The following is an 8,654-nucleotide window of genomic DNA, read 5'->3' as shown; positions in this document are numbered from 1 at the left end:
TTACTGCTATGAGAGAAGATGCAAATACTTTCCAATGAGACTAAAACTGTTACACAAGTGGGCCCTGATAATGCTTCCCCATAAATGTGTACTTATTTCTTAGGGTCTGTTGGAGACCTTGAGAAATAAATAAAGCAGTAAATGTGTTTAGAGTCCACAATTCATGTTTATTGTTGTAAGTGTCCGAACATCTGACAAATAATAGGGCTTCAGGGCAGGAAAGGACTGAGGCCGTTCCTCTTTGCCCTTTGAGTAAAATCTTAAAACTTTCAGAAGTTTCAAAGGAAACGAAAGTGAAACTTTTTTTTTTTTTCACCTTGGCAGATTTGTGGGTGTTGTGAGTTGGGTTTTGAAGGGAACTAGTTCAGATGAATCAGAACTCAGCTCAGAGCGCCATGGGTCCAGCCAGCACCTATCATTTATGCCATTCCTTGAACTTGCAATGTGCTCTGGTTTTTTTTTCATTCTTTTTTTTTTTTAATTTTATTTTATTTTTAAATTTTACAATATTGTGTTGGTTTTGCCAAATATCAAAATGAATCCGCCACAGGTATACATGTGTTCCCCATCCTGAACCCTCCTCCCTCCTCCCTCCCCATACCATCCCTCTGGGTTGTCCCAGTGCACCAGCCCCAAGCATTCTTAAAAGGCCAAAAAGAGATGCTTTAACTAGAAATATACTTTTTAAGAGTACATTAATTCAGGTAATATATTTTAAAAAATCTACAACATAAAAGAAAGTTTTAACATATATCAAGTGTCCATGTAAGTAGGAAGTTGTACCACTAAGACATACTAAATTAGGTATAATTCTTAAAACCGGTGAAGAGAAATAAGAACGATGAAATCAATGGTAACAATCTCCCATGAGTGTCCTCCTCTGCTTTGTTATTTGTCTTTTAAGTCTTTTTTTTTATCCTTTAAGGATTGAATCCAAATCATTTCTAGGATGATTTCCCTAATCCTTCTAGTAAGGAACAATGTTTCCTTCCTAGGAAGACCTTTCTTAGTGTGGCAGCCACAGGAAGTTGACACAGAAGACCAAGAAACTCTAGCAAGGCTTTGCTGAGAGACAGAGGGCGAACACTCGCCGGTCAGGTTTGCTTCTCAACATCACTGACTCTTTTGTTAAAATAGCCCATGAAATACCTATTGTGCTCTATGGAAAGGTTTTAATAAATAAGAGTCTTTGTTTAAAAATTTTATAAAGAAATTTAAACAATTTAAAATCCAAATATTTTAAGCTGTTCCTTCCTACGTCATACAATTTATTCTGCTGCTGCTGCTGCTGCTGCTAAGTCACTTCAGTTGTTTCCGACTCTGTGTGCCCCCATAGACAGCAGCCCACCAGGCTCCTCTGTCCCTGGGATTCTCCAGGCAAGAACACTGGAGTGGGTTGCCATTTCCTTCTCCAGTGCATGAAAGTGAGAAGTGAGAGTGAAGTCATTCAGTCGTGTCTGACTCTTAGCGACCCCATGGACTGGAGCCTACCAGGCTCCTCCGTCCATGGGATTTTCCAGGCAAGAATACTGGAGTGGGGTGCCATTGCCTTCTCCGACTATTTATTCTACTTATCTATTAATATTATATTTCCTATAGGACTATCTTTCATTTTAAATAAGACACAGATATCTTTGAGATTTAAAGCACCAGGAATAAAAACAAAATAGGTATTAAACCTTTTAATGGAATATGAAAAAGAACATATATATATGTATAACTGAATCACTTTCCAGTATAGCAGAAATTATAAATCAATTATGCTTCAATAAAATTTAAAAAAAAATAAAAACCAAAACACATAATGAAATAGAAGTAGTAATTCAACTTCTCCCCTTACATAATGCCTATGGATTCTTATACCATTAGAATTTAATTTAGCATGCCTTCTTCACTTCTTCAAGCAGCAGCTGACATATTAATAACTGCTGATATTTGGATTGACTTCTACCGTTTGAAAAACTTACACAATCACTGTCTCATGTGTTGTCTGGAAAAGCATCCCTGATGGAAAGCAAGAATTTATTATCACTACATTTTTGAAGTACAGAAAATGAAACTCAGAAAGCTGATCCACCTCCTCCAATGATAACGAGCCGAGCTTGAGAAGGAAATGTGGCTTTCGTCCCTCTCCCGGTCCATTCCTCTCCCCTCGTTCAGCTCCATCTTTGCTTACTGTTAGACTAGCCTCTTCTTTGTGGGAACAGGTCAGTTTGGAGAATGATCATAATTCTCTATTCTTAACATTCATAGAGACGCTGGCTGTCACTCAGGCTGCCCGTGTGATTTAATTTTTAAATGTAAACTATTTTCTAGAATTTTTTTTAAAACCATGTGAAAAGCTTTGAACAAGCATGCCTAGTAGTGTTGTTTTCCTCAACCATTAAATGAAGGTTTTGAAAGTCTGGTATTTAAAACTATATTTATCCTATTCATCTATGTTGTCCCACCCAGCAGTGCGAGCAACATGGAAGATTTTTATTTAGTATTTTTGATTCTTATCTGAGAATGCATACCTATTAAATTTACATCTTGTAATGCATTTCTAAGCCAAATCACTTTATACAACCAAGAAACCCAGCACACATTAGGCCAGTTCTGGTATTGTGATTAAGAGGAAAATTATCATCAATATTGGTGGAAATTATGCCTTAACTAGGGCTAAAAGAAGCAACAAGAATCTGTAATTTCCCATGAGAGGCACTGGTTATGAAGAAAAAATAAAGACTTTTAAACTTATACTTTCTTGTTATTGTTGTTTAGCTGTAAGTTGTGTCCGACTCTTCTGTGACCCCCCGGGACTATAGCCCACCAGGCTCCTCTGTCCATGGGATTCTCCAGGCAAGAGTAATGGAGTGGGCTGTCATTTCCTTCTCCGGGGAGTCTTCCAGACACAGGATGGAACCCAGACCTCCTGCATTGCAGGAGGATTTTTTAAGGTCTGAGCCACCAGGGAAATAACCCTTTCTTGTTACTGCAGTTTCTTAAATTCACTCCACATCTGTAAAATTTAGATAATACTTTTCTTTCTAGGATCGATATAAGAACTAATAATAATAGAAACTCTTTATTAAGGGGGCTTCCCTGGTGGCTCAGACGGTAAAGAATCCACCTGCAGTGCAGGAAACCTGGGTTTGATCCCTGGGTTTGGAATATCCCCTGGAGAAGGGACTGGCTATCCACTCCAGTATTCTTGAGAATTCCATGGACAGAGAAGCCTAAGGACCATTTCTTGTACTACTAATAATCTATGAGATATTTTATTAGTGTTCCTGTGTTGTAAGTTAGAATATTAGGGTTTAGAAAATCAGGATTCAAATCCAGAAAGTTGGAGTTTAACCACAAGTCTCTCTGCCCTCTGTGAGGTGATTATACTGACAGAATAAAACCATCAATACAGGTGACACCACAAGAGGAAAAAAAGTCAAGTAGAAGAAATGTATGAAAATGTGAAGTCCTTATCCAGAGAACAGAAAGTTCTTTTTTTTCCCCTTTTTTATTATTGAGCCCTTTGCCTATTATTGCATGAAAAAGGAAATGAGCAGCTTACAGGATTTCTTGTCACGAGTCTAAAGCGCCCCAGATCTACACGCCTGAAATGAAATGACTAAGGAGACAGGCTAGCCTAGAGCCCGGGACAGTCAGCATCCAAGCGGTGAGGCCCTTCCTTCTCTTTGCAGTGGCCGTGCTCCACTCTTACTCAGAAAGAAGCAAACCCACACCAGGAGGATTTGATTTAATCTATGCTTTAAGAAGAATTTGCCAAATCCCACTTCAGCACAGGTATCTGGCAGCCCTCACTAGAACAAAGAAGCGGCAGAGAAACTCCTCTCCCCTCACTGTCCCTGAAAGGATGCTCCTAACGAGAAAACAGAAGGTAGCGATATGGGTTAAGATGTGGAGGCAATAATATTTCAGTGAAGTGTGCTTCACATTGACAAAGACTTGATGATATTGATTATAACTGGTCCTGAACCTGAGGATCTCAGGCTAAAAGATGCTGGACACTGGGTAAAAAATTCAAGTTTTTGTTTTTTTTTTTTCTGAGATCCCAGTAAGCCTATTTTAGATGACCATTTAAAATGTTCATGTTCTTGGCCACCTCCTGGTCACACACAATCATCTTTATTTCACACACAAGCCAATATTTCCTCTGCCCACTCACTGTGCCAATGAGATAATGCAACTTTTCCTCAGCACCTGTAGATTCTGCTGAGCTCTCCTGTTTGTTCGCAGCTATCTGCGTTCAACTCTGCCAACTAGACTTTTTTTTTTCTCCCCCTAATGAAGACTGTCTGTTTACTTGTAAGGCAAATGAGGAAGCTGTGTTGGCGCCAAGGGCTTCAGATGTCGGTAAGAGTTTCCTCATCCAAGAAGACCTATTCTTCAACAGGAAGAAACGAACAGAAAGGTTGAAGCCTTCCCCTAAATGTACTTAACCCAACGATCAGGAACAGGTAGCCCACTAGCTGCATTTAAGATTGTGTTGCTTGGTCCAACACATCTTTCAATATTCTGAAATATTTGCCAACACTCTGAAAGCAAGGGATTACAGACAAATACCCAGATCTCAGCACCTCTCAAAAAATCAGAAAAGCCTACATTTTTGCATGGCAACATCCACTTATTTAATCCTCCAACAGTAAGCAAATGCCATGAGAGTACATCTATTCTAAAGAGAGGGAAACTGAGGCCGGGACCTGAGTGCAGACAGTCCGGCTCCTGAGCCCCTGAGTTCCACGGCCTTTGCACCCACGTCTCTCATGTCTTCTGCACTGACAGGCCAGCTTTTCACCACTGAGCCGCCAGGGGAATCCTACTGCCCTCCAGCCCTACCTGTTTGCAGGTGGGTAGGTAGACCTTCGGGGGTTTCCTAGGTAGCTCAGTGGTAAGGAAGCTGTCTGCTGATGCAGGAGATATAGGAGAGATGGGTCCAATCCCTGAGGCTAGAAGATCCCCTGAAGGAGGAAATGACAGCCCACTCCAGCATTCTTGCCTGAAAAATCCCATGGACAGAGGAGCCTGGTGGGCTACAGCCCATGGGGGCCCAGAGAGTCGGACACGACTGAGCAGCTAAGCACGTGGAGGTTAATAGGTCTGTGCCTTTTAGGTACAGCATTCTCTAAATCATGAGTCTCACTTGGCTCACTTTGCACTTTTATGTTACCTGCCTGAACTCTAAGTTTGGCTGTAAGATCCCTGCTAACCCGTGCTTTCTTGGCCATATCCCTATCAGGAGATTCTGTCTTTCACCTTTTAAATTTTGCTGGGGAGTACTCTAGGAGGAGAAGTACACTAGTCTATAGAAGTTTCATAACAAACTATATGATAGGTATTATCTCTATTTTTTCTGATGGAGAAACTGAGGCTAACAGAGAAGGGCTGCACAGAATTAGACAACTAAGTGGACAATTAGTCCACTGCTAAATGAGGACTCCAACCTGGTTTTCTGACCCCAAGATCAGCCTTATCTCCATTTAAGTATAATTCCTATTGACCACTGAAGCTTGTGTCAAGACATTTGGTGACAGGAACCAAATGACTGCAAGAATCAACACATATACTAAAATACAATTTATACTTAGAAATTAACAAGCAAACATGCTATGTAAAGCTAAGGAGGACTTCAGTCTTCCTTGACAGTGAGAGAGCTGAGGTTTTGCACAACTGCAGAGAGAAACACTGGGTTGGGAGCCGGGAGGCAGGGCAGCAGACCCCTCCACTCACTTACCCGGTCACTTCGAGACAGGCCTGGGACCGGGGGCCCTTTGCTGCCACGCTAGGACGCTTGCAGCTGAGCACACCGCTCCTTGAGCGACAGCATACGAAGACACTGTGTGGAACTATGACTGCGTGCACACCCGGTTGGGGCAAATTTTGGACCCAAAAGATACAAAGAGACCAAAACACTCAGCTTCCACTTTTGAGGAGCCTGGGGTCAAAAACAGGGTGTTGGGAGCAAAAGCAGGATACTGACATGCCCCCTGCACACACACCATCTAAGGGGTGGGCAAAAACAAGCCAGTCCTCTGGCCCAACCCCTGGGCTATCCTACCTTCACTCTACTTTCACCTGCAGGAAGGGGGCACCTAGGGAACCTGGTTTTGTTCTGGCTGCACCCTGCTTGTCGGGGCAGGGCCCCCACCAGCCCAGCATGAGTTTCTTGTCTGGCCTCTAGCCAATTTCTATTAACTGGGGGAGGCCAAGAACTCTAACTGGTAACAGCATGAAAGTGAAGTGAGGTAAAGTGAAGTGAAAGTTGCTCAGTCGTGTCCAACTCGTTGTGACCCCTTGGACTATACAGTCCGTGCAATTCTCCAGGCCAGAACACTGGAGTGGGTAGCCTTTTCCTTCTCCAGGGGATCTTCCCAACCCAGGGATCAAACCCAGGTCTTCGCACTACAGGCAGATTCTTTACCAGCTGAAAAGGTCTCCTGTTTATTCCATGCCTCCCTGTGTACTCAGCATTTTATATCAGTTTTCAGACATAAGTGGCAGCATCCTCTGTCCAGAGACAATCAGCTCTGTCACTCCGCAATCCCTAAGTTTTCTCTTCATTCTCCCTTCTCCCTCTTTTCCCAAGTCTACCTTTTCTGACTTGAACGTTTTCCCTGGCCTTTCTGTCATAAGTCTGTTCTGTCCATCTGCAGTAGAGCATCCCTCCGGAAAGTACTTAGAGGTGAATACAGGGAAAACATTTATAATAGAGAATGAACACTATCTAGGTGAAAAGTGTTCCTATAGGCCATTTGCTATAATACATAACTTTTAAAGCAGATTCATCATCAGATCAGATCAGATCAGTCGCTCAGTTGTGTCAGACTCTTTGCGACCCCATGAATCGCAGCACGCCAGGCCTCCCTGTCCATCACCAACTCCCGGAATGGAATCACAAATAAAACTCATCATTATTAACAAAATACTAATTTTAAAGGTTAGTTTGCAAATCTATATGACATAATTGGATTGGTGATTTCAGTTACTCAACATGTACATGGGGAGAGAAGCATAACACAGTGATGGGCTGAAATGGGTACATTCATCAACCATACATATGCATCGTAAGTCATATCTCACAAACGTTGAGCCTTTTATATCAAGGTTACTGGTTCCTTCAAAAATGCAGGTGAAATTAGCAGTACTCAGCCACCATGTATGTTAAGCACAGCATTTCTTCATGATTGATATTCTTCAGTTCTGCAAATGGTTTAGTAGAATGAGGAGGAAGAAGGTATTCGATTTGGCTGACTGTAGCTGAAACTCAACTACACTGCTTAACCAATATGGTTTTTTTCCTCACAAAACAGCACAATTTGCAGTTATATTCCACAATAACATAAATGACCCAGGCTCTTTCTTGCTTTCACCTGTAGGGCCACAAAATTGTTGCTTCAGCTCCAGGCCCTCATCCAATTTCCAGGCAGGAAGAATAAGAAGAGAAATCACAATGAAAAAGGGTGTAGCACTTAATCAAATCAAATCAAATCAAATCAAACTGAAACCTGCATAGAAACTCCCCATTTATAACTTTTATTTATGTATTAGTGGCAGAAACTGTATCAGATAGTCTCCTTGCTGTGCTGTGCTTAGTCATTCAGTCGTGTCTGACTCTTTGCGACCCCATGGACTGTAGCCTGCCAGGCTCCTCTGTCCATGGGATTCTCCAGGCAAGAATCCTGGAGTGGGTTGCCATGCCCTCCTTCAGGGGATCTTCCTAACCCAGGGATCAAACCCAAGTGTCCTGCATTGCAGACGGATTCTTTACCATCTTAGCCACCAGGGAAGCCCAAGAATACTGGAGTGGGTAGCCGATCCCTTCTCCAGGGGATCTTCTCAAGCCATGAATTGAACCAGGGTTTCCTACATTGCAGGCAGATTCTTTACCAGCTGAGCTACCAGGGAAGCCCACTGTCTCCTTAAAGGAAATTTAAGCTCCATAAGCATGGAGGAAGATCAGATTTAGGTAGGCCACTTACACAGTGCTCCTTCCCTGGACTCAGAGAACGTGGTTTCCTGGGGCTCACAGTCTGCTGCTGCTGCTGCTAAGTCGCTTCAGTCATGTCCGACTCTGTGTGACCCCATAGACGGCAGCCCACTAGGCTCCTCTGTCCCTGGGATTCTCCAGGCAAGAATACTGGAGTGGGTTGCCATTTCCTTCTCCATTGCATGAAAGTGAAAAGTGAAAGTGAAGTCACTCAGTCGTGTCCGACTCTTTGCGACCCCATGGACTGGAGCCTACCAGGCTCCTCCATCCATGGGATTTTCCAGGCAAGGGTACTGGAGTGGGGTGCCATTACCTTCTCCGTGGGCTCACAGTCTAGTGACTCACAAATAGCTAACAGAGAGATACAACCCAGATGGTATACTCTGTGATGAAAACGTGATTCAGGTCACCTGATTCAGAACCCGCTTGCCAACGCAGGAGACCCAAGAGACAAGGGTTCAATCCCTGGATCAGGAAGATCCCCAGGAGAGGGCATAGAAACACACTCCAGTATTCCTTCCTGGAGAATCCCTTGGACAGAGGATCATGCTGGGCTACAGTCCAATGGGTAGCAAAGAGTTGGACACAGCTGAAGTGACTTAGCATGCACGCACAGAAGCTATATATACTCAGCTGGAGGACATGGCTTTTGTTTACCTATGAGGATTAC

The sequence above is a fragment of the Bos indicus x Bos taurus genome, chromosome 15 (assembly GCF_003369695.1).
Source record: "Bos indicus x Bos taurus breed Angus x Brahman F1 hybrid chromosome 15, Bos_hybrid_MaternalHap_v2.0, whole genome shotgun sequence".
Taxonomy (NCBI): Eukaryota; Metazoa; Chordata; class Mammalia; order Artiodactyla; family Bovidae; genus Bos; species Bos indicus x Bos taurus.
Note: the sequence above shows the minus strand (reverse complement) of the source record.